We start from the raw sequence: 18,012 nt of genomic DNA on the forward strand, positions 1-18,012 counted from the left end.
GGTGACAGCTCACGGGAGCGTCTCCAGGTGCGGGGGCGCCCCGCGCTCCCCACCAGCGCCACCTCTGCTGGCTCTCTGGGCAAGTTTGTGGTCCCCTTTTGCGGAAATCTTGACCGATCAGCCAGGAGTCCAGACGTGACGGTTAATTGAAAACTCCTGCTGGGAAGGAGGAGGAGGAAGCGTGTCCAGCATGAGAGTCGTCTTGAGGTCAGTGGTGGACTCGTGTACCTCTTTCTGATCCAGGTGAGCGAATCCTCTTCTGCATGGTCCGGCGGGATTGAGCTGGTCTCTGGCGCCTGCCTTCTGGATCCGACCAGGAGACAGGTGCAGAGTTGGGGAGTGAGGCGGCCAGGCTCGGGGCAGCGCAGCATTTGTGGGCTTTTCTGTCATCAGAACATTCATTCTTTTCTACCCACATCACCTGCTCCGACTGAGACATTGCAGCCCCTTTGGCACCTTCGCGAGCTGCCAGGTTGAACACCCCCAGCTTCAGAAGCGATGGTAGGTTGGTTAAAGCGACCCCCCTCCCACCCCCAGTGTTGGATAATTTGGTCTGTGTCTTCGTCTTAATATAGTATGAATGTGTTATTTCCTCGGAGCTCCCCCCCCACCCCCATTCTGAGCCTGTGCGCAGAAGGAATTTCAGGCTCACAAGTGATGTTACTACCATTCTATTTTAAATACAAACACGGGAAGAAGTACACTTGGCGAGATACCAAAGGAGCCTGTACTCCCTGTTATATAAGTGCTTTAAAAATATTTGCTCATTGGTGAAGTTATAAGTGATTACCAGAGCATCTGAGAAGAGCGCAGGAAGTCAGACCTGTAATTTCTGCTTCAACCCAAAACTTTCCTTGAAGATCAGCATGACCTTAGCGAGGGAAATCCTTTTCAGATAATATATGGCCCCTTAAAAGATTCATTAGGTAGAACTGGCAAAGTTTAAAACGCAAAACAGGTTTTGTAGAGTCTGTTATAAAAATTGGTGAGAATTCTTTTGACTACTCACTGATAGTGATAGAAAAGATCACACGGATTTCCTTTATGACTTTGAAGCTATTGGATAAATTTATTTTGCCATCTGATGGAAAATTAGTAATTGTGAGTTTCCAGTTACTGAAGATTTCTCTCCTTCTCTTCCCCTCTGCTCTTATCAATAGTTATTTTTTCAGGTAAGAAGAAGACACAAGTAGAAAGCATCAAAGTGATGTCTAGGCACCCCTTTTGCCACCCTGGTATTCTGTTCTAATGGATTTGGGATAATGCCTTGGCATCTCTTAGCTTAGTAGCTCTCATGGGGATTCTCATGTATATCCAGAAGTGACACCCGTTGGAGGGCACTGTTTCTTTTAATTTGTTACTTTGTAGCCTGAGGTGTGGCTACAGTGGTTTAAGGTAAGTAAAAAATGTGGGGTTTGAAACATGAAAAGAGAAAAATGGTATTGGAAAGAAGCTATGTTGATGAATTTTAGCATGTGTACTTATGTATTTCATCTAAATAATTTTTGACTTTTTTTTTTTTCCTGTCAAGAATCACTGATGTTTATCAGGGACCCATAATCCCATGTAGAATACTTATGGGAGTCCTAAGGGGGGTACAGTTCACTGAACAGAGATAGCAGTTAAAGTTGAATAGTGGTGCCAGAATATTCTTTTATGTTTACATGATAAAATAATCAAATCTCATTAAGGACTATTTTTTTTTTCCTGCCAAACCAAAAACTTACCATGTTAATGCAGTATAAACTAGCCAATTAAGTGTAAAAAGCTTTTTACTGTTTTTAAGGTTGGAAGGAGATCTTACTGCTGAATCTGTTTTTGTTCTACCTTATGTAATTTCAAATCCAAACCTGGGAGCAGATCTTATGCTTTATGGTTTATGGTAGGCTTATGTAAGAACTACAACTGTGCTTTTGGTATTCCATTAAACTCCCTGTTTTGGCTATTACATAATTGACACGGAACTAGGCGGTTAAAGCCAAAATCGGGGGAGGATGCACAAACCCAGTCCCACATACACACACACAGTTTTATAATGAATTGCTGCTGCCAAATTAGAGGGAACAGCAGGGATGGTGGTTTGTGAAAGGGAGATAAGAATAGCGTCTGGAGGATTGATGTAATAGAGGACTATTATGCTTAGTGATTCTCTAGAGATTTGAATGCGGCAGTAGTAGAAACCTCTCCAGTCTTTTATATCTCCCAGCAGAGGGGGATTGACTGGGAAGCTAATGAATCCTAAGCTTCAGGTCCCACACCCAGGCGTCTTTGGAAGCCATGGGAGGGGCATTAGCAGTGTGCTCACATGGTCATAACTAAGTTTGCATTTGTAGTGTTGGATTGTTTTTAGATGGGAAGGATGCTCCCCCCATCCTGCAGTTATATATCTAAGGTTCCACAAACCCTGAATCTCCTCCTGCCTCCAAGTTATGTTCAAATGCTGACTTACAAAATTGCCTTTTCTTATTTTAATTTTTTTTTGGTTATGTATGAAAAGATAATAAAAGAAAAAGAAATCTGGGCCAATGTTGTAGTTGGCCTGTTGAGAAACTGCAGATTGCTCGAGCCTAGGATGGTGTGGAACTCCTGAAATCAGGACATTACCTGGAGGGAGAACCAGCTCAGTGCCTTGTCATCTTGCATGAAGGGGAGTTTTTTTGGCTTTGATTATGAGCCAGAGGTGGAGAAGAGCAGAGTAGTGGGTGGGGGTGGGACAAAAGTGGGTCAAAACTCTTCCACATCTCAGAGGCAGGCTGCCAAAGGAGAAGGAAAGGAAAAAACAACTACTAAATGTTTCATTAATTAAAAGTTAATAGGAACAGATAACATCAGATCCATGGGAGGCCTTTTTATAAGCTCCATAGCTCTGTCACTGGTAGGAACTTTAAATAGTGAGCAGACACACTCAGACCTAGAAAATATCCCACAGGAGACAAAGCAGGTCAGTAGATGAGCTATGAATCAACTTGTTCTGATGAGCAGTTTTTATGAGCAAGTGAGTGTCTTGTTACATTCATCAAACCAGGTTTGTGATAGTAGCTGAAGAGTTGAGGACTTTCCCTTTTCTCCCAAATGCTTTCTACTTTGTATGTGAATTTGAATGTCTTCAGATCCTTTCTTCTTGACCCTTCCCATCAATGCATGTACCTCATGGACCCCATCCATCATCCATCATGCACCTGTCAGTCATTCACCATCCTTCATCCATCTACCCATTACCCATCCATCCATGGAGACTCTCTCCTTGACCAGACTTTAGTCAGGTTCCCCCTGTGAATGCTTTTTTCAGCTAGACTTTGACCATAGCATGCCACTTTTATAATGAATTATTTTGCCCTACCCATGCACCTAACTAAGGGACTTGAAAACTCTCTAACATGGTTTCTAGAAGCCCAAAACCATGAAGTGACACAGTCCCTCATGAGCTCCTGCCTAGAAAAAGTCAAAGTTGTCCTCAAAGAATTTAGCTTCTGTTCTAGCAAACATATAGCAGAAAAGTCTTGGCTTCTTAGAATATTCATTTAAGAAAGAAAACAAAAACTTACAATTGCAAATCCTTTCTCTATCCATTTGCCATTTACAGGGGTCTCTGTTGCCCAGGAGTCTCTTTCTCAAAGGCCTAAAAAGCCATTTCTTTGAAATGTGCTCCTCAGGAAGGATAGGGCTCTGTTTTCATTCTCTGAATGAGAATAGGACCTAACTTTGGCAAGTGTTAGTTAACAGATGCAGAAGGCCTAATTGTGTCAACACTGGCCACCCACTTCACCTGCTTTTCAGAAACTTTGACCTTTCCCTTTGAGCTGCCAGTCATTCCTCCTTACTCATTCTCCTTTTAAAGCACAGTCACCTCTGAAGGACCAAAACGGAGCTCACTTCTCAATTGAAAGCTTTGTCCTGTAGTACTGGATAAAATCTGTCTTTACTGCCTTTAACTGGTGTCTAGATTTTTTCCCCCTTATTTTATTATATATTTTTTGTGGTATAAGGATGAACCCAGAGGTGCTTAACTACTGAGCTACATTCCCAGCCCCTTTTCATATTTTGTTTAGAGACAGGGTCTCGCTAAGTTGGCTTAGTGCCTCACTAAGTTGCTAAGGCTGGCTTTGAACTTGTGATCCTCAGCCTTCCAAGATGCTGGGATTACAGGCATGCACCACAGCACCTGGCTTCCTCTCATTTAAAAGAGACCATCCGGCAAATACTTCTGAGTGTCTACGTGTGCCAGGCACTGTAGGTGTTAGGTATAGAGTAGTGAACAGAACAGACAAAAACTGTGTCCCTGAAGAACTTACAGTATAATAGAACTAGATGAATGAAGTAAAATATTTAATATCTCAGATAGGGATGGTACTATGGGAAAAAATAAATCAAAGACGGGAGAGGAAGAGTGTGGGGTAGAGAACTGTGATTTCAAGTAGGGTAATGGGGGAGAGCTCACTGAGAGGGGATGTTGAGCTGAGCCCAAAAGGTGATGGAAGAATGAGCCACATGGATGTAGGGCTTCAGGGGATGGCAATTGCAGGCCTCTGTCAAGGTGCAGCTGGCACTCATGAGGGGTGCAAGGTGCTGTGGGCAGCATGGAGGGATTTTCATGCTAATGTGCAGATAAACTGTCAGCTTGTCTCCTCCCAACACCCCTTTTTCCTCCCCACCACCTGAGACTGTGTCAAAAGCTGGTGTTGCTCTAGGAGCCTCAGGTCCTGTGGTGGCTAGGAACCAGGAGCAGCCAAGGGCTGCTCTAAGGGCATCTGGATCCAGTCTGGACCATCATCTAAAGAGGAGTAGGGAGGGAGGTTGTGTGTCTCATGGATGGCTCCCACGGGTCTGTCACCGCGTCAGGACCAGCTGGCAAGTTCCATTTCAGCTTGGAATCCCTGCAGCCCCCCCAGGAATACGTTAGAACTGTGACAGAAAGATAGAAGAAGGATGTTGACAGTGGGATCCTCGCTACTTTTCCCTGAGGAATGTCTGAATACCTGGAATCAAGAGCAACTTTCTGAGTAAAACTGAGCCAGAGAGAACCTCCTGGCCCAGAGGCAGCTTGAGTCGGAGGAAGAGAAATTGCTCAGTGGCTGACGGAGGCTTCTGGATGCCCGCGTGACTACCTTACATGTGATAAGACAAACACGCACGCACACTGCACATGTGTGGACCTGGCCTGGACTCTCATGATCTCTCAGTACAGATGGTGAAGAAGCCATTGGGAGTAGAAACCTGCCTGGTTTTAGTTACAGCCTTGCTGGACACACAGGGCCACATGGGTGGGACAGGGGTGTGGGATATCTGTTTAGTTTTTCAGGCCATTAGCTTATAACTATCTTTAACCTTCAAGAGCCAAAGAAGAAATCTTCCATGTGGAAATTTTCTGGATTGTTTTCTGGTAGGTAGGGAACATCTTAGCAACTTGACCCAGCACGTTTGTGGGTGACATTAGAAAAGTGGCACTTATGGCAGACTGGTATTCTTGCTCCTGTGCTTGTCATCACTTCGTGTGGCCTCTTTGTAAGTGTCTCTCACATGCCTTATCATGTTTAAAATATGAAGGATTCAAGGCTCTTCCTGTGTGGTTGATATTCTTTAGCTTTTTTTGAGTAGACCTTCTAATTGCTTTTGTTACATAACCAATTGGTTTGACATTTTTATTGTATAACATAACTAATTGATATCCCAAAATCTGTTGATTTTAAGATATCATCATGTTATTTTTGAAGCTCTTATTCATTCTAACCTTCTTTGAGATTCTTTTCCTTATATTTTCTAGCTCGACAATTTATGATCTAAGTAGTAAGTAAATAAACGATCAGATGAATGAATAAATAAAGTAAATGATTATGTTGGTCTCTTATTTCTAAATCACGTTTTATCATCAGAGTTTAGATATAAGGAGAAGAGCTTGTAAATTGTTAGTTCTGTCTGTTGCAAGTTTTTAAGATAAGATTGATTGTCTTTCAGGCAAGTGTACTTCCATTTTCCCGGAGAGGATAGGTGGTATGACCCCTTAAGACTTCTCTTTATTAGTCTTACCATCCTTTGTATACCTAGAGGTCTGTTGAAACAGTAGGTTTGGTTTCTGTAGAAAAATAAAACAGTGTTTACAGTCATTTTCATAAGTCAACAGTGTATGTGATTAGGGCCAAACCAGTAGAAATGACAGATTGATAGCAACTTTCAGAAGATTTACTTACCTGAATAAATAAAATCCAATGCAGTGCCTTAACTTTTATAAGGATTATAATAAAGCAAATAAATTTGTCCAGAAATAGGCAAATACTGATTCAGTGATTTTCAAAAGCACAGTGGAGAGAGTATGAAGTTTGGAGCCATGAATTACAAGAAGCGACAATAAAGCAACAGAGGCAAATGGCACACACCTAGTGGGGAAGTTAAATTTCCACACTTTACTTGACTGCTACTGCAAAGTACTAATCTGAAAACTTAATATGAACACTATCTCTGTTGATGACAGTTTAGGAGAAGTAATCTCAAATCATCCAGAATTAATTGCTTTTGTACTAAGCTGTTTGAAATCACTCACTCAAAATAGCTTCTCGACACAGGCAATCTTTCCCTACCCACGAATATTTTATTCTCAGGTGGAAATTTTGTCATGTATTAAACCAAACACATATTTTTTTTGGTCCTAATTCTTATATTACAATCAGTTTACGTTCAGAGGAAGTCAACTTGAAAACTGAAATCATGAAGCAGAATAATTTTAGTTGAAATTAACATCTCTAAACCTAATGCATTTTCTGTCGGTGTTCCATGGTTTCTTAGGAGGTTTGTATGGTGGACGTGCCGAACATTCCATTTAATTTCCTGAATAACACTAGTGAGATTTAAAAAAAAAAACCCCACATTGCATTAGTTTAACTGACAACTAGTAATGAATTTTTTACTGAGTTACCTAACTTGTCTCTATTACTAGATTTATGAAGTTATTTTAGTGTAACTGCATCATTGTCTTACACCTCCAAACTCCGTACTGAAAGTCTTCTGCTAGATTTTAAGTTTATAATATTGAAAATAGCCCAAGATATTGCAATGGAATATAAATGTGAGAACTAGTTTCTCAGTTTGGTGAATTAAAAAAAAAATGTGGTCTGAAAATCACCATTCTCCGGGTCAGCTCTAGGGGCTAACTCTGGCACTTGACTCGGGCACAAAGTTTGAGAAGGTACTAAAAAATTCAGAAATAAAAACTAAAATTTTAATGTAATTAATAAAAATTTATGTAAAATATCTATAATGAACAAACTTCCAAAATTTTAATTGAAGCCAAGATTATATTGGAGCCTGACACCAAAGAAAAAAATAAGTAGGAACTGATCTCTCATTCTCTTGAAATTTTGATACTTTTCTCATCGTGGATTTTTTTTTGCTTTAATTTTGATTAAAAAAATATTGCATTCAAATATTGATCTCAGAAGCACATCTGTGATGAAGTAAAAGATATTCTGAAAATCCTCCCTATGAAACTGACCAAATTACATGCATGTACATATAGATTACAACGAATCCCACTATTATTTATAATTAAAATGCAATGAATAAAAAATTAATTAAAAATTCTTCTTCTGTACATCAGCAATGAGAAAACCAGTAAAAATAAAGATAAAGCTATTTTTTGAATTGTAAAATTAACCAAAAGCTTTCAACAATCTGAGGAGTATTTTTTCAAGAAAAAGGATTGAATCTCAATGAGAACAGTGAACTTTATGGCATTTAAACTCACCTTATTTCCATTCCCCCCCACCCCCACTGCTCCATCTAGCAGTATCCATATGTTGAAAAATAACCTAGAAGGCATTCAAAGGGATGGAACAAATTTGCAGCTCTCTAAAAGCCCTGTTCTCAAGAAGTTGTTACTGTGTGGCCTGTCTGGCAGCTTTCTGAAAAACTTAATCCCTTAAGTTTGTTTTTATTTAACCTACCTAGAAACTCATTCTGTATGAATAGCCCTGAGGCATTTTTGTTGAAAAAAGTTATCAGCAACTGTTTCACGTGTAAGTGCCTGAGGTGGTGGTGGCAGAATTTAACCAAAAAAATTTTTACAAGTTAAAACTGGGAAAGGAGATATCTAAGAAGCCTCTAAAAAACTTTGAAATAGTCCTTGGAATCTAGAAGGTTCAGGTGCTGGTGCATGTCCAGGAAAAACTAGCTGACATTGAAGCTCTGCACAAGTAGGAAGAAAAGATTAATGCAGAGTTGTAAACTGCCAATTGGGGTGTTGAAAACAGGTACCAACACACGCAGGCCCTCAGAAAAGATTGTAAGATATATTGGCCCAAGGTTTTAGAGATACCTCTCTGTCTTATCTTTTGCTGAACACTGATGTTAGACTTCAATAGCTGCACATGATAAAGAAAATAGATCTAAAATAATTACTCCAGGGAATTTGAAAACAGTAATAGGAACAACAAAAACAACAAATATAAACAACATTAAACCTTAGTGGGAAGGGTTGAATTTGATTTTTGAAGTTGTCATATTACTTAGAATCTGATTTTCAACACAAAATTACAGCATGTGTAAAGACATATGGAAAAGAACTATGCAGGGAAAGAAATAAAAAAAAATATTCCTGAGAAACTTCAGATATTGGCCCCTTATTAGACAAATAATTTAAATCAACCATTATAAACAAATTCAAGGATCTAGGAGAAACCTCTTGTGAAAAACTAAAAAAAAGTCTGAAAATGATGTCTCACCAATAGAATAACGGAAGAAAGATATTAAAAGTTATGAAGTTGAAAGGTTCAGTGATTAAAATGAATTCACTACAGAGACTTATCAGTAGATTTCAACTAGCAGAAGAAAGAATTGGCAAACTTGAAAATAGATTAATTGAAATTATTCAATTTTAGGAACAGAGACAAAAGAATAAATGAAAGTAGATAGAACCTCAGACTTATGAGTACCAATATATGCATAAATGGAAGATTCGGAAGGAGAAGAGAGAGAAAAAGAGACAGAAAGACTACTTGGGAAGCGATGGTAAAACATTCCCTCAATTGCATTTAAAACATTAGTCTGCATGTTCAAGAAGCACAATGTACCCTGAGTATAAACACAAAGATATCCACACCCAGGTGCAAGCTGTCAGAAGTCAAGACAGAAAGCAACAAGAAGGAAGTGAATCATCACAAAAAGGAGATCCAAAATAAGATTAACAGCTGACATGTCATCTGAAATCATGGAGGCCAGAAGGTATTGGGATGATGTGTTCAAAGTAACTAAATAAAAGAAAATAGAGAATTATATATCCAGCAAAGTTATCCTTCAAAACAAAATTAAGATATCTCAGAAAAAAACTGAAAATTTGTCCCTGGAAGACTTTCCCTAGAAGAAATATTAAAGGAAGTCTTTCAGATTTTAATGAAAGGACACTAGCCAGTAACTCAAATCCGTAGGAAAAAATAAAGAGTGCCATTAAAGGTAATTAGATAGGTGAATATAATAGAGTATAAACCACAAGAAAATGAAATATTATATAATAAAAGAAAAAAGGGAATTAATATGGTATTCAGAAAAATATATATTTTATACAAAAGGAGACAGGAATAGCAGAACAAAAATACATAAGACCAATAGAAAACAAATAACAAAATGACAGATCTGAATCTTGCTATACCAGTAATTACATTAAGTGTAAGTGGAACTGGGCACAGGTGTTCACCTATAATCCTAGCTATTTGGGAGCATGAGGCAGGAGGATCACAAATTTGAGGCCAGCATTAACAGCATAGCAAGATCTTGTCTCAAAATAAAAAATTAAAAGGGCTGAGGATATAGCTTAGTGGTACAGCACCCCTATGTTAAATCCCAGTACTGAAACAAAACAAAGAATTGAAAAGAGAAATAGAAAATTTATCAACAATTGTTGGAGACTTTAATACCCCACTTTCAATAAAGAATTGGAACTAGCAGAATATCAGCAAGGAAATAGAAAACTAGAGCAACTCTATAAATCAACTGAAACTAACGATATATATACATATAGATACCATCTTATAGCAGAATACCTATTGTTCTCAAGTGCACATACGAAATTCTTTAAATAGATCACATATTAGGTTATTAGAACAGGTTTTGATGAACTTAAAAGGTTTTAAATCATGCAAAATATATTCTCTGATCACATTGGAATATTAGAAAATCAATAGCAGGTAGAAATTTCAGAAATTCAGAAAATGTGGAAACAATACATTTCTAAATAACCAAGTTGTCAAAGAAGAAATAACAAGACAAAATGGAATATGTTTTGCGATGAACAGAAACAAAAATACACTATACTAAGCCATGCGGGAAGCAAATGAATCAGTACTTAGAGGGAAATTTTTGTTGTAAATGCCTGTGTTGGCAAAAGAGAGATAACTCAAATCAAAACCTCACTGAATTATACCTTCATTTTGTGAGGTATAAAAAGAAATGTAGACTAAACCCAAAATAAGCAAAGGGAAGAAAATAACAGTAAAGACCAAAGCAGAAATAAAATAAGTAGAAAAACAACAGAGAAAAATCAATGAAAGTAAAAAATTTTCCTTTTGAAAAGATCAATTAAATTGAGAAACCTTACTGGTTAATAGAAAAAGAATGAAGACTTAGTTACTGAAGTCAGAATGAGTGAAGAAGAGAGATAAAATGCATTATGAAGGAACATGATGAATAATTTTATGCCAGAAAATTGGATAACCAAAACAAAATGGACGAACTCCTAGGAAGGACACACATTGCCAAACTGACTCAAGAAGAAATGGAAAATATGAAGTGACCTGTAACAAGAAAAAGGATTGAAATAATAGTAAAACATTGCCCACAAAGAAACACCCAGACCCAGGGGGCGTCTTTGGTAAATTCTGCTTAAAGAATTAAAAGCAGTTTTGCATAATCTCTGTCCCCAAATGGGAAAGGGGATAACATTTCTAATTCACTCTCGGAGGTTAATATTACTTTGATAACCAAAGACATGACAGAAAAAATGCAGATTAGTATTTCTTATGAATAGAGTTGCAAAAATCTGCACTAAATATCCCCAAACAGGAAACAGCAACTAAAATGATTATCCAACATTACCAAGTGGGATTTATCTGAGCAATGCAATATAAAAACAAGTGTAATAAACTATGTTAGTAGAATAAAGGACAAAAATCACATAATCATTTCAGTAAACGTGGGAAAATACTTGACAAATCCCTACAGTGCTTTATCATAAATACATTCACAAAATGAGGAATAGAAGGAAATTTCTTTAGTCTCAGGAAGGGCATCTATGAAAACAGGGCAGGAGCCTGTTTTTCCTTCTAAGTTCAGGAATCAATCAAGGATACCTCTCTTGTCACATTTATTCAGCATCAGGCTGGAGGTTCTAGCCAAGGTAATCAGGCAAGAAAAACATAAATGTCATCTAGATTAGAAAGAAAGAGTAAAATTGTATTTGCAGATGATAGGATCTTGCATACTATGAAAAATCCCAAGGGTTTCCACACTCTAATATAGACACACATACACACATTCATGCTCACTCACACAAGCCATTAGATCTAGTAAGTTCAGCAAAGTGGCAGGATACAGGAAGCATAAAATCAATTGTGTTTATATGCACTTAAAGTGAACAATCTGTAAATTAAGAAAAAATTTCATGTGTAATAGTGTCAAAAATACCAAAATACTTAAGAACAAATGTAACAAAAGACCGGTGTCTTCAGTAGACAAATGTTGAAATGGAATTAATTAATTAAAATGTTGAAAGAAATTAAGGAGAACCTAAATAAAAGGAAGGATATATTTTTTTTGACTTAAAATTGTTAAGATACCAGTGTTTCCCAAATTGATCTATGTAATTCCTATAAAAATCACAATTGTCTTTTCCTATGTCCCCCTGAAATGTAACAAATCCATAATAGTCAATGCAAGACTGAAAAAGCAGAATAAAGTTGAAGGATTCATCACTATTGGATTTCAAAACTTACTACAAAACGAATTTAATCAAGACAGTATGGTACAATAGAATAATCTATACATTAGTGGTATATTATTGTGAGTCCAGAAATAAACCCTTGAACTTATGATTAATTGGTTTTTAACAAGGGTGATAAGATAGACTAGTGGAGAAAGAAGTTTTTTAAGAATGAAGCTAGAATGTCCACATGTGAAAGGATGACATTGATCTACTTCATACCAGGTTCAAAAATTAACTCAAAATGGCCATTGATCTAAATGTAAGAATGAAAATCCTAAAACTCTTAGAAAAAACACGAGTAAATCTTCATATTACAGATTTAGGCAATGGTTTATTAGATATAACACTGAAAACTGAAATGATAGAAGAAAAATTATAAGAACTAGGTTTCATAAAAATCTCAAACTCGCTGGGCACAGTGTCACAGGCCTGTAATCTCAGCAGCTCAGGAGGCTGATACAGGAGGTTTGCGTATTCAAAGCCAGCCTCAGCAAAAGTGAGGCGAGGCGCTAAGCAACTCAGTGAGACCCTGTCTCTAAATAAAAATACAAAATAGAGTTGGTGAGGCGGCTCAGTGCTTGAGTGTCCTTGAGTTCAATCCACAGGAAAAAAAAAATCTAAAACGCTTTCCCTTCAGAGGGTATCAAGAAAGAAAACACATTCCACAGAACAGTAGAAATTTTTTTTTTGAAAATCATATATTTGCTATGAAATGAAATTTTCAGTTAGGGAACATCTAGTCCCCTAGCCTCCCATGCCAGCTCTCACGTTCTGCTGCTGGTGATGGTCTGCAGACCCTACATTGGTCACAGTGGTAATTCCCAGTGGTCTATGGTTCCACTGTAGAAGGTTGATCAGTTGGTTCTCAGACTCTGGCCCTTCACAGAGCTCCCTTATTTAATTAGAAGCTGCATTTCCACCTCTGCATATGTAATCTTCACATACACAGATAGTACTTCTTAACTTTGTTCACATCCTTGTTTGATTTTTCTTTTATATATATATATTTTTTTAGATACTGGGGATTAAACTCAGGGGCACTCAACCACTGAGCCACATCCCCAGCCCTATTTTGTATTTTATTTAGAGACAGGGTCTCACTGAGTTGCTTAGCACCTCACGTTTGCTGAGGTTGGCTTTGAACTTGTGATCCTCCTGCCTCAGCCTCCCCAGCTGCTGGGATTACAGGCGTGCACCACTGCGCCTGGCTGTTTGATTTCTTTAATAACATCAAATCAACTTGGCTCTCTTCTTTACAAGGGGTAGGGTTTTTCCAACTGGAATTCAGAGCTATTGTATTTGCAGTAGATCTGTATGACCACACTAAATAACAATAATAATAATAGTAATAATAATAATAATTTCATTTTCTGTTATTTTTAGTGACATTATTCAGCTTCTACTATTATTGATGCATTTACCTTCAATGTTACAGTGGTCTACCGTAGATCAAAATACCTCTGGGTTAAGGGGAAAGTCACTATTGGAACAAAACAAAGAGCCTGTGCACGTCAGTTTGACTCTATTTCCATTTTCTTTTGTGGTCTTATTTAGGATTTTGACTAGACATGAATAAAGAGATAGGTTTCACCTAGGATGTCAACTTAGACTTTTGTCTCTCATCTGCATAGTCAGAAAGCTGATTTTGATCTTATTTTTAAATTAATTAATATATAGTTAATTTAAAAAGTAGGGACTGAAACAAATGAATGGTCCTCAAAAGAGATCAAAAAGTTTATTTTGCTAGTGGGTGCTCTTTCATACAAAACCCACAAACAAAACAAACCTACAATGAATGGGCTGCTGATTGGCTGGGTCTCTTGGTGTGGGGGAAGTGATCTAAATCTATTCTTCCTCCTTCTCAGAAGGAAGTGCGTTTTGTGAACATACATTGGGTACTCCCCTGGCTTCTCTTCGTTGGCTTTTAGTTCCAGTAGGATTGTTTGTGCTGTGATGTACATTCATAGTGGTGGTGGTAAATCTTAAGGTAGATAGGCAACTAAGTACAGCTTTAGGAGTATAAAGACACAAACTGTCATAAAAGACATATACTTTCCTCACAAATGCTACTAGGGTAAGATATTTTGGAATTCTTGCTAGTATTAGGCTGAGTCATACACTCTCTTCATTCCATCTAGATGTGGTCCTAAACCTGCTTAGTTTCCTTGGGGTGGTGCGCTATAACCCCACCGTTGAGTACTGGCGGTGGGCTTCCTTTGCATCTTCCTCTGTCTGCCCCGGGTCCAGCCCTCACTTGGTGTGTCCTTCTTAGAGACCAGTGTTCTTCCTCTCACCTCTGCCTTGCAGGCATCAATCATCTCTTCTTTCTGCCATATTTATGCTCTTGGAAAAGTCTCTTCTATTGCAGGGAGGAAGCTGGGAGAGCTTTGTCGGTTAATTGGGACCAGAAGAAAAGAAAGAATTAAAAAGGGGCACATCAATCCCTTCCCTATTCTGGAGGGAATTCATTCGTTATCTTTTAGGTACCACTGGTGATAAACTGGAGTAACAGCAGTTAACAATACTCAGACTACTGATGCTGCTCAGAAAAATGATATATGTTGAGCATTAATTTTGAAAATCTAGTTTCATAATCACTGGGTTTTTCCAATTCTGTTTTCTGGTTTTAAAAATTATAAAATTGATATCATTAGAGGTGAAAAAATGGTTGAATATTGGCAATCTTTTATGACTCAGCCTAATACTAGCAGGAATCCCAAAATATCTTACCCTAGTAGCATTTGTGAGGAAAGTATATGTCTTTTCTATTGCTTAATGACCAATCTTTAGAGAAAAGAAGAGTGATTTTTGCTGTTTTTTTTTTTCACATAAAACATACGTAAGAATCTAATTAATATTGATATTGTCCGTATTGTAGGATTCATAGTTCCTCCGGTTTTTAATTTTTTCTGAGTTAGAAAAAAAAATAACAGAATATAAATTTGGTACAGTTTAAGAAAATTAAGATCTACATAATGGATATGATTATTCATATGTCAGAGGTATATGTCCCCTGACAAAAGATGTGTCTTAAGTCCTTAAGATACTTCATTTATGTGGTGTATTTAAGAATCAGTTTTCAGATCATTAACTACTGGAGGGATTAAGATAGAAAGAAAATTGAAGTCATGTAATCCATTGAGGATTAATCTGAAAATAAGATTAAGTATCTCTAAAATCCTAGACTCAAACAGTGGAAAAAAATGGTGATTTTTATGAAACTAGTCCAACTCGGAAGAGTTTATTTGTGGTACAATTACAGAATGGAGCTAGAGACTTCTAAACTAACTTCAGTTTTCAGTGAGAAGTAACATAATGAAGTTACGGTTTATGCTTTCCTGAATCTTTGTCTTTTCTTCTAAGTTTTCCTGTGTCTTTTTCTTTTCAAGGTTTCCACAGCTGGATTGTCTACTAGGTCAAATTGTTACCAATGGCAGTAAAACTCGTTTTTGGGGGGTCAAGGTGAGTTTATGTGGAATTCTGCTTGATTTATTATTTCATTTGACTTGGGTCTGCAACTGCCTCTTAAATATTTTACGCTTCCTAGTGGTAGTTTTATTTTATTTGTTTGCAGTGCTAGAGATGGAACCCAGGGCCTTACACATTTTAGGCAAGGACTCTCTACCAGTGTGTTCCTCCCCCACCGGTAGCAGTTTTATTATAAATGATATTGTTCATGAAATAAGTCAATGAAAATGAAATTTCTTTTGAAAGCTTAATTTCATTTTGCTTTTTTGAAAATGCGAGGAATACATTCAGTGACTGAAACCCAAGTTCAAACATCATGTTTTGTTAATGATTTTAAGTGTGTGGAGCATGCCTCTCCTAGACATCTCTTTCTCAGTGGTAATTAATCTTTTGCTGTAACTAAAGGTCATCATATTATTGTTAACATGGGCTTAGTAGATCAGTTGACAGAACTAGGACAAGAAGGTACTGTAGCACGTAGGGGCTTGCTGTGAGTGGGGGAGATACTTGATAACTGAAGGTACTAAGAAAAAGACCAGATTGCAGAGGAAATCATTGCTGCCCAGGGTCCATCCAACTAAGGCTGAAGTAGTAGTGGCCAGCCAAGGTGACAGGGATTTAAGACATTTGAAAGGAGCTTTTCTGAGAGTCACCGCTAGCCCATATGTGCAAATGAGACCAAAGCACCCAAGACACTTTCTTTCCATCTACTGGGAAATTGTTGAACTATATTATTGATTTTTAGAATAAGATGCTTCATTGCCATATACTAGAAAATGTAGCATAAATAATCAAATTACCATCTTTAATGTATCCAAGTTTTAAGAAAAATGTAAACAAATTTTAAAATAATAGAAAGGCTCAGGCTATAACTGGCACCCCCTTACATGTGGTACCCTTGCGTAGTGCACAGCCTGAACAACCAGCTGGCCAGCTCTGCTTTGTTGGGGTTCAACTCTCGAAAGATTCTAAAGAAGGGTCTTCATGTTGAATTCTGGTCTAGGGGCAGAGGATAGAAATAAGTTTTAGGTGTGGCTTTTATTGGAAACTGAGGTAGTTTGAAAGAAACTTAGCAGGTTTGCCCAAAAGGGGGTAGCCTGAGCATCCTAGGTGTAAAACTAGGGAAGAAAAGCTAAAACACTGTTTTATTTTATTTATTTATTTTTTTTTAAAGAATTTTTTAATATTTATTTTTTAGTATTTGGCGGACACAACATCTTTGTTTGTATGTGGTGCTGAGGATCGAACCCGGGCCGCATGCATGCCAGGCGAGCGCGCTACCGCTTGAGCCACATCCCCAGCCCCTAAAACACTGTTTTAAACTAACTTTACGACTGATTTCTAGTTAGTGACCCATAGTGTATATATTCAGATTTCCCACACTGGAATCAAGTTGCCACCTGTGTGATGTTCTTCTCAAAGACTATTTACACTAGAACTTTTTTTTTTTCCAGTAAAAGGGACTTGGCTTGCAGAATGTTGAGTGTGTTTACAGCAAATGGCTCTCCCTTACTTACACATTTTTGTAATTCATCTGCTTATAAAACAGAAAACTAGCATGTTGATGTTAATGTGGTGGCAACAGTAGCTCAGTAGATGCTGATGGACAAACACAGGGCGGGAGGGATGCAGCCATGTTTGGGGTCAGATATAGGGGGCAGTCAGAGTATGTGACTGCGGATTGAAAGTCATCGAGAGAAAAGAAACATCTATGGAAAAAGCATCCTGCTGTGTGACTGGCGGGAGTCAGGTGGGGTGGTGGCTACGGAGCAGGGTGCTGAGGCAGTGGGGGCCCATGGTACTCAGGACTCACAGGGAGGAAAGAAATGACCAATGGAAAAGAAAAGACGTCTGCCTCCTTGGGTGCTGAGGACGGAACTGATCAGTGGGAAACTCCAGGGCCTCTTCTTGGTGGGACGGTTTCTCATTGTATTACCCAGGTCCCCTTATTCCCAGAAGGGTACCATTGTCTTAAGAACAACTTGGAGAACAGCCATCCCCCCCGTAAACACTGGTGTTGACCTGCTGTCCTCCTCCTCCTGACCCACGTCCCTTCCTCCTAGGAATATGATCAATGAGGAGAATCGCTTATGAAATTTAGGGTGAAAGGCCCTGGAGTTATTTACATCTGAAACTTCCCCCTTTCTCTACCAACACAAAATCTAGACTTTGAAGTTAAAAAAAAAAAAAATCAAGCAGATTTTTTTAAAAAGTGAGAGGAAGGGACAGAAAGAAAGGGGAAGGCAGGATAAGGAAGGTTTATATTAATCAGCCCCCACCTCCCCCCCGCCCGCCATAATCGCTGAGCTTTCTGTTTTACTCTATGGATATGACGTCTGATTCTTTTTCCTTTGTCTGTAGAATACCATGAGAAAAGTGGGAATATGAAGACATTTTGGAGCTGATGTTTGTCACCTGTGATATTGAGCTAATAATTTTGTGTTCCATTTTTTCCTTACTTTTCAGTGGAGAGAATGATATTTGCTATTAGAAAACACTGAGGGAATATTTGCAAAAACATCAGCTTAATGAAAGTTAAAATGAAAAAAGAATGATGGGTTTGATGATGATCTGGTGTTCTC

General features: G+C 38.1%; 1 protein-coding gene across 3 annotated transcripts in view; it reads left to right on the plus strand.

The window, feature by feature from the left end:
• The first annotated feature begins 6 nt into the window (after window positions 1-6).
• The window catches only part of Mtus2 (microtubule associated scaffold protein 2), a 567,575-nt gene continuing 549,569 nt past the window's right edge, over window positions 7-18,012 (plus strand). For all 3 annotated transcript variants that reach the window (XM_048800772.1, XM_048800774.1, XM_048800773.1), the window contains exons 1-2: window positions 7-243; window positions 15,352-15,424. The gene's annotated coding sequence lies outside the window, so the exon portion shown is untranslated. The remainder of the gene's footprint in view (window positions 244-15,351; window positions 15,425-18,012) is intronic.

This window comes from Marmota marmota, unplaced genomic scaffold (genome assembly GCF_001458135.2).
Source record: "Marmota marmota marmota unplaced genomic scaffold, marMar, whole genome shotgun sequence".
In the NCBI taxonomy this organism is placed as follows: domain Eukaryota; kingdom Metazoa; phylum Chordata; class Mammalia; order Rodentia; family Sciuridae; genus Marmota; species Marmota marmota.